At 39.6% G+C, this 18,265-nt stretch overlaps 1 protein-coding gene across 1 annotated transcript in view; it reads left to right on the forward strand.

Moving 5' to 3' along the window:
- LOC122972222 (sodium channel protein type 4 subunit alpha-like) overlaps nt 1-18,265 on the forward strand; it is a 245,265-nt gene that overhangs the window by 7,248 nt on the left and 219,752 nt on the right. The gene's annotated exons all lie outside the window — the stretch shown is intronic.

The raw sequence follows: 18,265 nt of genomic DNA on the forward strand, positions 1-18,265 counted from the left end.
ACACGGACATCATTTCCGTTTGCAAAGATCCACATCGTCCAAAGCTGTGTTCAACTTGTTTGACAACAGGATCAACATACAGCTAAAGATAAAGATAAAGATACAGATACATAAAGATACAGCTTCTCTCTCTCTGTCTCTTTGGTCACTAATTTCATCTCCGATGGTTAAATGTCTCTGTGGCTGTTGTGTGAATTTATCTCCTTCACAACAAGATCATATTATGTGCTGTAGGTTTGCCTGTTGAAGAGTTACAGTGAGCTGTGTGGACTCACATGGAGAGAACCTGATTCAATTGATTGACTTAATTGAGTTTAATTGGTTGTTCAGTCACCTGTTGATCTTGTGTGATTTGTGAATGAGTGTGCAGGAGGTCTGGCTGCTTGCTTGTGATAATTTCTTCATTCCTGTTCGTTTTTAAGATGAGCTGTATATGAGAAATAAGCTTAAAGTAACTAAAATTAAGACTTTTTAAATACTAAAAGTAACTAGAATAACAAGTGTTAACATGTCAGCTTTGTAGGCTATATTTTGTATGTCGTGCATATAGATGAGAGTGTGTAAGTCATGTATTTGATACATACATTAATACTTTTTGACGTGAACCTACACTTTCAGATCTTTCTAGTGTTCAGCACTGATATCAGATTATAAGCTTTGTGGTACTTTCTTTTGGCATACTAAGGAGATACATAGGAAATCATGTGATATGTTGTCACAATAGAACAATACTTTAAATGTGAAGTTAATTTTGTTTAACTTTGTTGGTAAAATTACACATCTCAACCACTCCAGGGCTAAAATGGGTGCTTCTTAGTTTAGAAACAATATGTATAAATGTCTTTAAAGGAGCAGCCTTTTCACCACTCAGGGTTTTTATTTTATTTTAAGCAAATTGTTTTATTTGCATATAAAATTTCATTGATTTCATTGGGTGGGAGACACATGGTACTAAAAGTTTGCACCAACTGATCTAATGTGAAGTAACGAGTTCAGTACCTAGTATGTAAATTAACCTATAGACCAACAGATGTAACCAGTCAAAAATATTCTCGGTGGTTAGACGAACCATTGACATCTCTAGTGTAGCGCTTTCTGATGTTTGGTCAAAATCAAACCTTTTAACTGCCAATCTACTTAGAAAGTGTTCTTAGAAGCGTTTTTGACATCCATCACCTGATTCATGGAACAGAAACGCTTCAGTTTTATCAAACATATTAAACCACACTGAGTCCAAGACACAGACGTGAGACACACATCACCCCGGGACCCCCTACGTTTCCTTTCACACTCTCCAATTGGACAGTGTTGGAGTTGGAGTCTTAAATAGTGTTTATGTGCTGTCAACGTCTCTCTTTTAATGTGGATTCCCAGTAAGTTATATAAGCTGTTGCTTTTTAGTTCATTATTGGTCTAATTGACTTAATCAACATAGTTCTACAGATGCTTTGGAAACACAAAATACACAAACATGACAAGAACCAAAACCAACAGCCAAAACATTTTCCTCCACGTTATAAAGAACCAAATGGTCCGCAGCAGTGACCGAAACTCACAACCAGAACATCAATGGATGTTCTTGACCACATGAACTTTTGTAGGAAATGAGAAACCTTTTGAGAAACTCAGAAGCACAACACACAACACAACATAGTTCTGAGAAGCATGTGGCTTTCTGATGTTTGGTCGAAGACAAGACATTTAACTGCTACAGTTGGTGTTTCAACTAAAGGCTCGTCCACATAGAAAGTGTTCTTAGAAGCATTTTTGACTTCCATCACGGAACAGAAATGCCTCAGTTTTATCAAATGTATAAATTTACACAAAATACACAAACCAACCAACGAACCAAAGCTCATAGTCAAAATGTTAACAGACCTTTTTGAATACAGGAACAGTTGCAGGACCCCAGGAAACTTGGTACAAAAGTACAAGAGTACAAGTATAAGAAAGTACAAGAAGCCAGGAACCAAAGTACAAAATTAGTTCCTGCCTCTAAAACTCCCAGAATCACCAGATCGCTGCTGCTTTGTGAGACAACTGTTCAACTGTTCCAACATCCAGTCAACATCGCAGTCAATGCAACAATACGATAAAGAACAGAACTGTTTCTGTGTGTGGAAGCCGTCACATTATTAGCTGAATTTCTTTAACCTTCAGGGTGCTCAAACATGACTTTTAGTTCCTGAGTTTAGTTTTAGCTGCTCTCATCAAATTCATTTCTCATTTTGTACCTTTTACTATGTAAGGATGAGAAAGCCAAACCTCGTATCCAACACAACACTGGAAAATTCTTCATCTTTGTTTCTTTGTCTGATAAGAGCTCAACCAGAACAGATTATTACATTAAAATGAATCAAAACTATGTTCAAAACCTGATTCTAACCTAGATCAAAACAATTAACTTGAACCCTAATTGAACCAAAAGTTAAACAATAACATAACTAAATATTTCATCTTAAAAATGTACTTCTGCACATATTGTTTCAAATATCATGTCAGACGAGACACTGAAAGAAAGTTAGACCTTAAATAGCCAGTCGCTGAGTCAGATGGAGGCTGGCGTGTCCTGGTTTGGCCCAGTTTGGCCAGTTTGGGATCACTTGAGCTGAAGGTTGAGACTGAAGGTGGTGAGTCAGTGGCGTCACCCAGCAGCTCCGTGTTGAAGCTGAGTCAGGACGGACAGATCTGCTCCTCTCTCGGCTTTAATCTCAATGATCCTCTCCCAGAGAGCACAGAGCTGAGAGCGCTGACAGTTTAGTTATCTGTTATTCCTCTGTTAAAGCAGCCCAGAGAAATACTCTTAAAAGTGACGGCTTCTCTCCTTCTTTTAACAATTTTACTGTCCAAATCTGGAAAGACATTAGTGTCAGCAGAACTGGCTTTTCCAACAGTCATAAAATACAACTTTTCATGCTTAAACTTCATTTATTGAAAATACATTTGACTTGGAAACCACAATTTGTAACTGTCATGGGTTAAGTATGAATAGGAGAAAAAAAGATTAAAACTGTAAATTTTGGACAGTGACAGTTAATGTTCTTTTTCTTCTTGTTGTAAATGTTTTATAGCTGTTTTCTGCTACCATCTGCTGTTTTTTATGATGAATTCATCATCATTTTTATTGTTTATTTAACATTTTATTTGCATAGGGACAAGTATAAACCAACGCCACCTACCACAGCATTTATAGCTAAACTCATTTGCACTGCCCGTCCCTTAGTTAGGCCTTTAAAAATTAAATTAAATTTGATTTTTTATTGTTTAATTAAATAATAAAAGTCAACAACAGCAGAAGACAGAAACTATTTAGAAACAACGATACAATAAAAGTACCATGAAACTCAATGACAAGCATCATAAAAGCTTCAGATGATCTAAAATCAAACTAATCGAGCATAAAAGTTATTTTTTAATAAACACTTCAAGGGAAACTTTGACGTTTTTCAACCAACATTCTATCATTAGAATGAGGGTAGTACATGAACAATGATTAACTTCCCTCCATGTTGTCTTCACCCAGACTTCCCCATGTTGGAAGTCTACTTTAGACTACAAACTACATTTCCTGTAGGTCTTCCAAAACACCCCGTCTACCATGTTATGCTAGCAGACACTAAAATATCATACTACTGAACACTGAGCTAATGCTAATGAGCTAATGAGTTTCTCCGTGATCCTAACACAAACACAAACACACAACTAGCTTTACAGTATAATGTCGGAGCAGAGATGTGGCGCCACTATTACAACTTATGTGTCAGAATATTGCACAGCAGAGCATAGAGGAGAAAGCTAACACCACTGGAGCTACGTTACAGCGGCAGCTGAAATCATGGATGTATAATAAGAGCTGGATAGGGCGCCGCCGCTCAGCCTTGCAGCCAATTTTTCCCAGTGGCCACTCGCGGTATTACAGCAAAAAATCCCCCTGCGGCCCAAAAAAGATTTTCCCCATAGACCACCACTGTAAAAAAGACACCTGTATAACTGTTGACAGGACGCCTCGAACTGCAAACAACATCAATTATGACTCTTTCTATTATGAACTTTTGATTCATGGAGGTTTTATGTTTGTAAAACTTTCCTCGAGCCGAGAAAAGTGATTTAAAAATCTGTGACGTCATCACAATGTAATGTCTATGGGCCGAGCGGGAGCTCGTGGGCGGGGCCAGCGGGGGTAAACACTACTGCACATATTCCGTGAGCCGCACAATGCGGAAGCAAACCCGGAAGCTGGAAACTTTTTTTGGCGTATGCACCAGGTGAGCAATTCCTATAAGATGGAATGGGCGCCAGTTTTAGTCCGGTATCCAGCTCTTATAATACATCCATGGCTGAAATAGAGGCAGCTGCAGACAGACTGAAAACTTTGCTGTGCTTTTGTAAAGGTGCAATGCATTCTGGTTATTGTAGGATTCCCCCTTAAGAGCGCTTAAGAGGAATCTACAGCCTTTTTCTCTGTTTTCTTTTCTAGTCATCGGGTAGCAATTTCAAAAATACTGTAATTGCACATTTCTACTACATAGGTGACCTATTTTTAAAAAATCATCACATTCACAGTGGTGAATTACTTTTTGTAAAGGATCATTCTGGCAATTTTCTATATTTTTCTTATTGTCAACAAATGTCATGTTTGGATCCAAACCAACAATAAACTGATCTACTAACAAGTATTGTGTGTATCAAAGCTTGATATATTTTATTCCTCCATCATGAAGAGTTTGGTCACGTTAGTTTGTTTAGAAACGGCTCCGAAGACTAATAACAGCATCATGTTTTCAGTCTCTGGAGAGTAGTTCTGTGTAAGGCAGACGCTACTGAGCATGTGCAGGAACACAGTTCGCTAACTTGTGCTACATATCACAACCTCTGGACTTTGTACTAAAGTTCTTTGAGAAATTAAGAACCTGGTGCAAAGTCAAGAGGTTGTGATTTCAATCAGGAGAGACTCAGTTTCATGGAGTAAAAGATGTTTATTTGAACATTAGACCCCATCGTGATTTCACCGGATATGAAGGGGGGGAGGAGAATGCAAGAGTAGAATTGGATAACCCCCCCGATGGAGTCTAGACACTGGTGGTGGTGATGAATGGCGTGTAGGTCGCTGCTTCTGGTGAACTCGAGCCTGGTGCTGAAGTATGTGGAGGAGAAAGCGAGATGGAGATCGGGGATGAAGAGGAGAGGAGCGAGCTCCGGACACGTCGTGGAGGTAGACGAGGGCGGAGGGGGGTCAAGATGGTTGATCTGAAATTCCCTCTGAGAGGGAAAACGGATTTTAAAGTTCGACAGCTGAGCCGTGATCGGCGGTTAGAGATTGTGGAGGAATCTGATTCGATAACTAGAAGTGACGCCCCCTAAACAGCTGATGTGAAGGCGGGGCAAGCAGGGGAGATGAATGAATGGTTAAGATAGTCTTCCTGTCTCCACATGTCGCCATGTCCTTTAACTTCATGACAAGTTAACAAACTTAATTGCCTGAAGAAGACAGTGAGGAAAAGGAAAAGCTTTTAACTTCACCTTGAGTTCATCAGCAGGTCTTGTCATGATGTGAAGGTCAGTTACAGGATATAATAGTCCTTCCTCTCTTTGTCTGTGTGTGTACCAGGTATTACTGATGACGTGTGCTGATGTCTGTTATGTGTTAACGGTGACATTGTGGCGACTCGCCTCCCGTATGGGGACAAAAATGAAGTCCCCACAATATAAATCATTAGATTTTAGGGTGAAGACATGGTTTAAGGTTAGGGTAAGGTTAGAGTAAGTCCCCAAGGAATGAATGTACGTCAGTATGTTGGAAACACAACAGTGTGTGTGTGTGTGTGTCCGTCTATTTTTAGGTCAGCCTCAGAGCAGCCTGTTGTTGTTTTTGTTGACAGAGTTATGATTTGCCTTTTGTCAAATCATAACAAAACATAAAATCAGTTTTTATGATCAGATAATAAAGTACAAACACTCTGCCGGTCTACGGGAAGAAAAATACAGATTTTAATACTTTAGCAAAAGCATAAACCCTGTTGAGTAATAATATAAAATATCTCTATGAGATACTGAGGAAAAATATTCTTTATACATTTAAATTGGTAGTTTTTCCAACTACCAAACTTTCTCTGAACTTTGAGGTTTTTTGAATACTTTTACAACAAAATCTTCTTGTCTAGTTGTACTAGCTGTATAATATACAAATAGTTTTTTATTTTCTAAAATTATGAATGCTTTTGTCAAACAGTATTGAGGAGAGAGCAAGAACATTCTTTACAGAACTCAGGTAAAAAAAAAAAAAGAAAGAAATTCTTTGGTAAGAGCTCCACAGGCAGCTGCTCCGGTGAGTCATATAAAGTAAAATACCAAAGAGCAGCATGTGTCAGCTTTAATAGACGTCTGACGGTCAACATTTTTCTTAAGTGAGTGTTTAAGACAACATAAGGCAGCTTACAGAGGAACAAAGAGGCCGAATGAACTGTTAAAGCTTCAGCTGAAAAGAGAAAAAAAACCAACAAAATTATGAAACACGACAAACAGAAACATCTTAAAAATCATGATGAAGTCTGTCAAACGGCGAAAGAAAGAGACTTAATATTTGATCAGATACATACGACATATAGATACTTAAAGATCCCCTCTAGACATGTTTTAAGATGTATATAAAACACTCTATTTTGAATAATAATCTGTGTCTGATATGGTTTTTCCACAAAAGAAAGTTTAATTATCTTGTTAAAATCCAAAGTGTTCCTGCTGGACACCAGATGTTTCCTCCTTCACTGTAAAGTTCATTCTCAGTGTTTGTGCAACTGGAGGCTTCAAGTTTCCGCATCACACTTGTGTAAGTTGAATACTGGACCACGATTGGCTCCAAACTAGTTGTGATGTCACAAATCCTGCTTGTAGGTTCACGTGTTAAACTCAGATTCAGTCAGTGAGCTCAGAGAAAACTTCAGCAGATGAATGTTAAAACAAACTCTGCACAGAGGAGAGGAACAAACATCCAGCTGAAAGGAACAAGATTAAAAACAAAAATGTTGCAACAGTTGCAAAAAAAGTCACATAAATGTTGATACCGAACCTACGAGTAACTGCAGCATTATTAAACTCATTCATTCTAAAAGATGTTGCCTGTGGATATAATCCACAAACTAATGTTTTCTGTGACCACAAACAAACCCTTTAATTTAGGAAATGTTACAAAAAATACATTTACAGGTTCATGTGTAAAGATGCAGCGAGTCCCAGATCTCTACAACATACAGCACACAATCCAGAGCTGCAGCGATCAGTCGATTAATCAATTAGCTGATCATCAGAAAAATAACCGGCAACTATTTTGATAATGTGTGTTTCTTACTGTGATTTCACTATATTATATTACTATTTACTTTTACTATAATGTGCCTGACTATGTGTCTATATTGTGTCTATTTTTATGCCATGTATGTATTTTTCAATCTTTACTGACACACACACACGTGAAGCTGCAGCCCTCCGTTTGTTGCACATTTGCATTGAATTGAATTTTTTCACCTAAAAAGCCAAATATTTGCTGGTTTCAGCTTCTCATATATGAGATTATGCTGTTTTTATGATAGTAAACTGAATATCTTTGTGCTTTGAACTGTTCTTCAGCTGTGGGAAACTATAATGGCCATTTTTCAATTTTTACTGACATTTTATTAACAAAATGATTAATCAATAATGATAAGAATCATTCGTTGCAGCCCTGCTATGTACTACATACTAATTGTCATAGTTTTAGCACTTTAAAATATAAAACTCTCAAAATACTTTACTTTTCATTGTGTTTTTTGATGTTGGACTTTGGAAAGTCACTGCCTTTTCCTTCTTAAGATTTAATATTTACTCTTCTTGTTTTCTAAGAACTTTCTGGAGCTTTCTCACCACCATTTATTTCACCGTCGTCCAGCTGCGAGCGCTTCCTCTATTTGTAACGGTGTGACTGGTTGCTCGGGGTGCCAGTTAGGTCAGTGCCTAACAATATTTTCATCAGGTTTGTGAGTCAGTATGTTTAAGTTAGTCATCGGCACACATGACTCAAGTATGGAGCACAACAAAACACAACACTGCAGAGCACAGACCCGAGAGCAAAACATAAAATGCAGGTCGACAAATGATAAAAACAGATATCTCTCAATGCAATTACATGTATTGATGAATCAATGCAGGCAAAAATAATCAGAGAAAACAGTTCGAGTTTCCCTCCAATAAATCCCCAAAACAAAATAATATTCAGTTCAGTTCAGTTATGAAACATCAGATCTGAATAACTCCCAGGAATTAATGGCTTTAGACAAGGAAACAAGAAAGACTGACGACTTTCTGCTCAGACAGGACGCTCTCACCACTTCCTCATACCACTGCGCCATCTTGGACTCTCAGCGTCGTCACCATTTTAAAAGAAGGTGAATGAAGGAGTTGCTTTACGAGTGGTGGGGTGATGGGGGGGGTGTCTGTAGTGATAGCAGATCGCTACATATTTCCTTTCGTGCATCGTGAACAAACTACAGACAAACCAGACCAGAACCAGCTGGAGGTCTGCTGAAGCTTTATTTTAGAAGAGTAAAATGTGAGAATGCAAACATATATAGAGCTTTACTACAACAGCGGGATACGCTTTATTTCATGTCATCAAGCAGCAGCAGCAGCAGCAGCAGCAGCAGCAGCAGCAGCGAGGTCAAAGGTCAGAGGTCACAGTGTGATGATATCAGATGGATGATGGAGAGGTGTTGTGGATTTTTTGGCGCTCAGTGACATGTGCACTTCTCTTCAAGTGTCTGTGAGCATAAATCAAACGCACCTTGAGGCGTTCACATGCCTCCGTGTCTGTGTTTAGCAACCAGACGATTGGCTGGCATGCGTGTGCATGCGTGTGCGTGTGTGTGCGTGTGTGTGAGTGTGTGTGTGCATCTTTACATGTGTATTAGTATCCAACTGGAGTGAAGGAGAGGCTGGTGACAGAATATTCCTCCATCTTTTCATTAGTGATTGTGTGTGTGTGTCTAAGAGTGTGTGTGTGTGTGTGTGTATTAGTGTGTGTGTGTGTGTGTGCGTGATGGTTTAGCGATGGTTTATTGCTTCAGAGGTGCAGGGCAGAGTTATAAATCACGCTCTGTGGATGTGTCTGCTTCTCAATTATCACAAAATCATTGAAATGTAGAACACACACACACACACACACACACACACACACACACACACACACACACACACACACACACACACACACACACACACACACGCACAACACACACACACACATGCACAACACACATGCTGTGATTTCACCTGTTCGTCAGGATCACCACCCTGTGCTTTGGGACCAGAACTCACAGCTGTAACTATAGCAACAGCGGAACCATAGCGACCAGTGTCACCATCAGCAGCAGCAGCAGACGTGCAGGACTCAGTGGAGTCTTTCTTTACATTCAGCCTGGGACGCCTTTAAAAAATTTGGGATCAGCAGCAGCAGCAGCAGCAGCGACGAGGAAGTCGACCATGTTTGATTTGATTACAGTGGAGACTTTGGGGTTTTGTTGTCTTTAAATGAGGTTCAGTCACTTCACTAACGTCAGTTATTCTTTCCTGTTTGTTCCTCTCTGTAATCCTGTCAGGTCCAATCAACAGGCTGCACTTTTTAATGCCTGACTCCATCAGGCTGTGCAGAGGTGGAGTTATCTGTTAACTGCAAAAGGCAGTTGGAGGCAGCGGAGCAGTTGCTCCATAACAACCAGAGGGACAAATTCAAAAACAAAACATTTATAATACGTATGATGCTGAAGAATGTCAGTTTTATTTTAACATTTTATGACAACAGTCATCGTTTGTTCTTGTCAAAATGTTAAAGGACACATATTCCCCACATTCCCAGGTGTATATTCATATTCTGGGGCTCTACTGGAATATCTTTGCATGATTTCCAGTTAAAAACTCCTTATTTATCTTCTACTGGTCCTTTATGCAGCCCCTCAGTTCAGCCTCTGTCTGAAACAGGCTGTTTTAGCTCCTGTCTCTTTAAGCCCCGCCTCCTGACAAACTATAGTAGCAGGATTTCACTCCCTATTTTCCTTCTTTACGCCAAATGGAATCTCAAATACATGTTTGAGCTGAACCAGATCCGAAATACTCATGTTTGAGCTTTGAGCAGTTCAACAGCTGATGTGTTCACCTCGTTGCTCCGGTCCTCCTCCAAGTCCATCTGATATTTTTATTGTCCCTTTTGATGTCTTTACTGACAGCAAAGCAAACCCAGCTAGCCATCGTGCTGGATGAAAACCTTTGCTGCTGATCGGTATCACGCCGCCACGTTCAAACATGACATAATGACGTAAATATTGATTTCACAAAGAGTGATGAAGCACAGCGAGACGATTCACTGCTCCTGAATCACAGATAGCTTTACTCTCCTGCATCGTGTTTACCATTACAGTTGTGTTACTGTGTTTTTTTTTTGTTTTGTTTTTTAAGCTCATGTCTCGTGAGTTGCATTAAGGCACCACTGGACGCAGCTGTGCAGGTCGACTAGAGAAATAACAACTCTTTAAATGGATATACTGTATTTCTACAGTTAAAATGACAAACGTTAAGTTAACTGCTTCTAGTCGCTGCCACAGATTCTGTGTCGACTGATGAAGTCTGCAGGACGGATTCGTTACCTGCTACCGATTGGTTGGACTAAAATGGAAAATGGAGAACATGAACACAGTTCTGTCTGATCATCAGGCTGAATGTTAAACTGGAAGTAGAATGTGCAGAACAAAGTGAAATTACACATTTACTGTAGTTTGGGACTAAAGAGGATTACTGTGAGTACCTGACATGTTCAGAAAGCCATTGTGATCCCCCATCACACACACACACACACACACACACACACACACACACACACACACCGTGTTGTTGTTTAATGGCAGCAGGTCGGCCTCTGGCTGTGTGGTCAGCTGACCTTGGAGACAGCTCGTCTGCTTTGAGGTCTCATGATTTATCAGCGACACATGGAGTCACTCGACCTCCTGTTAACGCCGCTGACCCCCCCGCTCCTCTTCCACCTGTTCAACCTCCCACACCTGCTCCCTCTGCTCCTCCTCCTCCTCCTCCTTCTTTTTCCTTCTTCTTCCTGTTAAGAAAAGATCAGCAGCACCTACAGAAACTGAACCGTCACCATCTACACTGCATGATTGACATGTGGTCTCTGGACATTTTTAAATCCTAAACAGCGTACTCTATCAACGAGTCCAAACAAGTGGTCGGTCCATGAACTCCAAAGTGTTTTCTGATGTGACGCTGCCATCAGCAGGATGACATTATTAGTCTGTACCTTCCTAAACTGTTAAACATCACTGTTGAGGAATAAAGATGTTTTATGGCATGACAACACTATGGTTAAGGTTTGGTTACATTTAGCCTCAAAAACCACCCGGTTAGGTTCAGGGAAAGGTCATGGTTTGGGTTAGAATGATCAGTTTTTAATTTCAGGGGACCTTCGCCATCATGGTTACAATAGTAACCACGTGAGTTAAAGGGGACATATTTATAAAATATTTCTTTGTGATTTTCTGTCATTTATATCCTGTTATGATGTAGAAATGCTGCCTGCAAGTCAAAAACCAGGGCTTCAACCTGTTCTGAACACTTCATTTGCAAAATTACACCACAAACAGCTGTTCGTTGGTAGTCTTGGTTGCTAAGGTGGTTGCTAAGGTGTTTCCATGTGTTGTTCAGCTCCAACATGTACGGATGGATTTGAGAAGTTGACATTTGGAGTAAAGAAGGAGAAAAAGAAGTGAAATCCTGCTACTATAGTTTGTTTACGTAGCCTCCGGAGCCGGAGGAAGCTTCCTGAAAGCTGACCAATCAGAACAGAGTGGGCTCATCAGGAGGCGGGCCTTAAAGAGACAGGAGCTAAAACGGCCTGTTTCAGACAGAGGCTGAACTGAGGGGCTGCATAAAGGACCAGTAGAAGATAAATAAGGAGTTTTTAACTGGAAATCATACAAAGATATTCCAGTAGAGCCCCAGAATATAAACATAGAGCTGGAGATGAGCAGAATATGTGTCCTTTAATTGACGATCATGGTCGTGGTTTAAAAAACACTGTTGATTCGCAGTTGCAAACCCTGTTTGTATCTAACATAGATACTTTTAGCTGTTGCATTTATTATTTTTATTTTCCTTTTTTTTGTTACTATTTATTTTGACAGTTTTGTTTTTCCTTAGATTTTCTATTGTATACCTCTTCATAAGTAGAGTTGTTTCACTTATTTTCTTTCTCTCTCTCTCTTTTTTAAAATTGATCATCGTGATTTTAAATTGTTTGTTTGTTTTATTGTTGTTGTTTATTTTGTGTGGACCCCAGAGAGACTGTAGCAACCAGTTTGTGGAAGCTAACGAGGGGATCCAAATAAAGAATAAAGACTAAGTAAAGCCCATATATACACACAGCACAGTTAGGAAAATACTGTTAACCACAAACATTGTTCACCCATTTGGTGTCTGATTGTTGCCATGGAAACACGGCTCTTAATTCTTTGTTTTTGTGAATCTGTCAAACTTGCATCAGACTAATCTGAGAGCGAAACCCTACAAACCAGTATAAAATATCTCTGTGAGACTGGCCCCAGGTATGGCAATGGTGGCACAGGAAGCCAGAGGGATGATGGGAAATGTGGTCTTACAGTACTGAGCACTAACACTGGTGTCAGTGGTTTCTCGTTCGTTTTTGCCGGTTTTACATCGTCACTCCTCAGCAGAAACATTAAATGTGAGTCAGATCTGCCGATGATTAAAAATGAACCTTGCCGCAGTAAATCACAGCTGCTCGCTCCTCGCAGCAGCAGGCCGACATTTTAAAACACTTTGCAGCTCGTGATTTATTTTGACGAGGGGCGGCCATGTCAAACACCTCCATCTCTCTCTCTCTCTCTCTCTCTCTCTCTCTCTCTCTCTCTCTCTCTCTGTTTTATCAGAGCAGGATGATCTGCTCTTTGTGCTTTTCTCTATTCTCATGTCCTTCATTCTCCCGCTGCCTCTGTTCTTCTTTATTTCCTCTCGTCCTCTCTCTGTCATTTTAACCGAATCTATGAATTTTCCATAAAGAAACCTCACATTTACATTCATATCTCTTTTAATGTCCATCAAACCCACTTAAAATAAATGAAGGGAGTTAATGAATAAGGAGAGGAAAGATGTATTTCACATTATTCTTTGATAACAAATGGAGATCTGAGGAATATTTAAGAGATATAATAAAAAAGTAGCTGATAAAATAACTTAATCACAGTGACAAAAGTAGACAGACTTTGCTTTAAAATGAAAAATCGATCTAAAGATGCTTCTGGTTGAGCTGAAAATACACAGCATGGCCATAAGTATGCGGACACCACAACATTCCTCACATACGTGCATTTTTGAAGATTTTGGGGTTGATGTGTCGTAATTCAACCTAAAACACATTATTGTAAACAGATGAAATAAATAATTTAATAAACATCTGAAGCACATAGTGAGGATGGTTTTACAGTTTCATAGAAAGTAAAATTAAGTTCATGCAGCAAAGACTTGTGGATTTTTCCATGAAATATGAAGTTTGAAGTAACAGCACAACTCTTAAAAGACGTCTGAATTTAGTTGAAAAGTCTTAAATCTTTAGATTATAGTCTTTATTTTAATGACATTTTGATGAAAAATTCTTGAATATATTTCTTAAGAGATGTTTATGACAATATTTTCTTGTAGAGAGTTCTGGAAAAGCTCTTAAAAAAGTCATGTTTTTACAGATATTACAGTGTTATTGCATATACAGTACTGAAGGTTTACAAGTGAGATGCAGTGAGGCCGACAGTCTTGTTCCCTAAAAACATCGTAAGGCTTAAAATGATTGTAGTTTCCCAGAAACAACTGAAGATGCTGTTAGACATGATGGTAGATTAACTAGCGACTCCTGAACACTCGGAGGAGGTTCAGAGCAACAAAGACTTTGTGTTTTATTGAAGTTTTCATTGTTTTTGTACATTTTTAAGTCTTTACTTGTTTCATGAACACTGATGTTCTTTAAGTGACGTTTGATGTAAAATGAGCGATGATGATGAAACTAAACCAACACACACACACATTTGTTTGTGTCGTCATCGTCTTCCTCTCCTCTGGCTGACATCACTCTTCCTCTGTGGTATAATTTCCGTTTCCATAGCTTCTCCTCTCTTTCTGTTTATGCTGTGTATGTCGTTTGTCTCATGCTTACATACAGCAGGTCTAATACAGAAATGATGACAGACTGACACATGTTGATGAAGCTTACAGGAAGCTTCACTGCTTCATTTAGTTTGAATCTGATCGTCATAGTAACGTCTGCCTGCAGCAGCAGATCAATCAAACTTTACTTTCTTAAACCTGCTTCCACCAGGAACATGAATGATAAAGACTGTAGACTGTTTACTGCACATGACTGAAAACTCAAATGTCATTTACAACATTTACACTTTGTGATTTGTGTATTTTCAATATACAGCGCGACTTACAGACAGTTAAAGGATCAGTGTGTAAAATTTAGTGGCATCTAGTGGAACAGATTTGTCAGAAATGGAATATAATATTACTATAATAAGTATGTTTTAATTAGCGTATAATCACCTGAAAATAAGATCTACAGAGGGAGCGGGTCCTCTTCCACAGAGCCGCCATGTTTCTACAGTAGCCCAGAATGGACAAACCAAACACTGGTTTTGCAGCCACCGTACTTTAAAATGTATTCATCATCATCTTCATCATAACACAACAGCCTCTTAATGGTGTAAGTGCTCATGGAAATGTTGCCTATATCACATGTCTATATTATTGTTTTTTATTCATACCCTCCTTCAATCACTACATACATCCATTGACTATTTTAATTAATAACTATGTTTAATTTTGTATCCGTCTTATAATTTTCTTTTTGTTTTAGTCTTACTGTGTTTTCTTATTTTGAGTCTGTGAAGCACTTTGTTGACAGTGTTTTATAAAGTGCTATACAAATAAAGCTGTTATTATTAATGAATACAAAATTAAAATTCAACTAAATACAGAGCTAAACTGATGACAAAGAATGTAATTGAATGCACCGTCACCACTGTTTTTCCTTTCCTCTTGTTCTCAGTCTCTCAGTTTTAAACGGCTTCATCATCATCACTGTACATTAATAGTTAATAAATTGTGTTAAAAAGCACAAATTTAAATAATGAAAACAGTAATAAGAATAAAATTATGTTCATAAAACAACCATAAAAAGTACTATCATTCGTCTCTTTTGTCTCCTCTCTGCAGTTTTTGACCTTTCTGTTCCCGTCATTTCTATTATATTACATATCAATACGTTAATGCTGCCTGATTATGTGGAGGAGATAAAGGAGGAAAAGAGCAATAACAATAAAATCTGCAGATGACAGTAACAGTCAAGCATAAAAAGTGGCCATAAAACACAATCAAATGATTTGTCTGGATCTTATTTTAAGGTATCGTGAGTGAAGCAGGTGGATCAGTTTGCCAGTAATGCTCTCGATCCGTACTTTGGCATTTTGAAGCTCCTGTTTTTTTTTTCCGGCTCCGTGTCCCATGTGGAGGGCTGGTTTCTCTGCTGGCTCCTGTACAGACTGGGAGACGATCAGCAGGCGCCGGCCCAAGCTCTGGTCCGCTTTTGGCGGCGGTCGATGTATTCTTTTCTGGCGGCCACTTTGGCATCTCCCCAGCCATCATTTTGTGTCCTAAAGAGGACGTCCGGGTGATGTAGGTCGGCCCTCTGGCAGCCGTGATGGAGGTCCTCGGCTCTGCAAACAGCTGATTGTGTTTCAGAAGAAAAAAAAAAACATCCTATAGAAAACATTCCAGCTCGGGGTCGGGGATGGGGCTGGAGCGTATCCCAGCATGCACTGGATGAATGGCAGGGAAGCACCTACAGGTTGCTGTCTGACTGTGTTCTTTTATAGCGGGATGTGTCATTTCTGTTCTCTTTGTGTTCAGGCTACCACAGCGTGGATGCCAGCAGGAAAGTGTCTGTTTGTTTGGCTTCTTAAAAGCTCCAGAAACTGTTCAAATGAGCGGGTTTGAATCTTTTGTGCAATAAAATCAGTCACAGACGAAGCTGGATGAGAAACGGGGCAAAGTGGGGCCTCAAAAGCCTCAGGTTGACTCCACATCATTAAGATCAACATAACTCAATTACTTGAGAACGAGTTATAAATGTACAGCAGGTCCTCCATCCTCCTTCAGAAACTCTGTGTCAAAATCTAGTTTGAAGCTACAAACTACAAACTTTTGCCCCACAGGGAGTTCATCCAGCTGCCGTCACACATGCAGAAAGGTTTGACTTTTTACAGTGTTGTGAAGAAAACCTCACATCCTGTATAGTGTCAGTGTGTTGATTGGTTTCAAAGTCAGAAATGTTGTTTTTTTTTTTTTTTTTTTAGTTCTGCAATAGAAGTAATAATTGGAGACTGTGTGGGCAGCTTTGACTCACTGATGTCACATTGTGAGCTTTGGTTTGAGGAAACATGTCTGACTTCCTGATTAGGAGCTGAAAAGGCTGATTTACTGACATTCGGATATGTACAGTGAACACAACATAGACATTCACACACATTTACACCTCTGAACAAACGTCTGCCAGATGGAAACTCATTTTCACAGTTCAGTGTTTATCGTTTGTCTTTTTGATTTTAGTCACCGTCGTCCTCACAAACACCCCCTCACACACACACACACACACACACACACACACCCTTAGTTACTGTTGCTTTGTCAGACATCTACACCTCTTAGCCACCTACCAGCAGACTAGGTAAATGTAAGCTATTGCTAGTTACCTAATCAGAAAATGTGTCTTTTAATTACCTAGTTAGTTACCTTTTAACAGATGTAAACATTATTAGTGACTCTTGACATTTACCTTGAATTGTTTTAGACTTTGGAAATGTAAGAAAAACAAAATGATCCACGTGATCACGGTTACTGAGTGTTGTTGTTTCATATCCCACAAGAACATCATCTGATCATCCTCAAAAAAAAAAAAAAAAAACGTACCGGAGCACAGCGATTAATTCACATCCTTCAGTTGTGTATTAGATGTTAACCCCTAACCCCCTACCCATAACCCTAACTCCCTACCCATAACCCTAACTCCCTACCCATAACCCTAACCCCAACTCCCTACCCATAACCCTAACCCCCTACCCATAACCCTAACCCCCTAACCATAACCCTAACCCCCTACCCATAACCCTAACCCCCTACCCATAACCCTAACCCCCTTACCATGACCCTAACCCTCTAACCATAACCCTAACCCCCTAACCATAACCCTAACCCTCTAACCATAACCCTAACCCCCTAACCATAACCCTAACCCTCTAACCATAACCCTAACCCCCTACCCATAACCCTAACCCCCTACCCATAACCCTAACCCCCTTACCATGACCCTAACCCTCTAACCATAACCCTAACCCCCTAACCATGACCCTAACCCTCTAACCAAAACCCTAACCCCCTAACCCTACCCCTAACGTTTCGACACTACTGCGTCTTCTAAACACAGTAGTGTCAAAGGTCGGTTGCACAATTAAAGACTGTGGAAGATGTGTGGAGACTCTGGTTCATCTTTAAAGTGTGTTCGTAGTTTCTAACATGTAGCGTGAATGTCGGCAGTCGAGCGTTAGAGTTTGTGTCAGGCTGTGACTGACGCACTGAGAGAAAGAGTCGTTGCTTAGGACCAGTCAGAGATAAAATGGTCTAAATGTTGACAATCTGATGTTTAAACTGACCTTTATAGAAACAAACAGAAAGATTTGACCTCAATCTAAACTGTGTTTGTTGTGATGTAACAAATAACCTGCGACCTTAATGACTGACGACAGACATATCGAGTACAGATGCAACAGATTTGTTTATTTGGAAAAGACTTTGAGTTCTTTCCATACGAGGAGCAAACTGACCTTCACAAGAGATGACATCACTTCCTGCTGTTGTTGCGTCTTACAGCGAGCAGTCTACGGTCTGTACAGTCGGTCTGAGAGTCAGATTAAAAATAAAAACTGCAACAAAATAAAAAATTAACAGCAGCCTCTCCGAAGCTCGTCAGGGCTCCTAACAGGAGGAGACGGCCCGAGTGTGTGTGTGTGTGTGTGTGTGTGTGTGTGTGTGTGTGTGTGTGTGTGCGTGTGTGTGTGTGTCAGTGAGTTAAGGTGACATAACAGGCTCATATGTGTTTTTTCTTTTTTTTTTA

This window comes from Thunnus albacares, chromosome 21 (assembly GCF_914725855.1).
Source record: "Thunnus albacares chromosome 21, fThuAlb1.1, whole genome shotgun sequence".
Lineage (NCBI taxonomy): Eukaryota > Metazoa > Chordata > Actinopteri > Scombriformes > Scombridae > Thunnus > Thunnus albacares.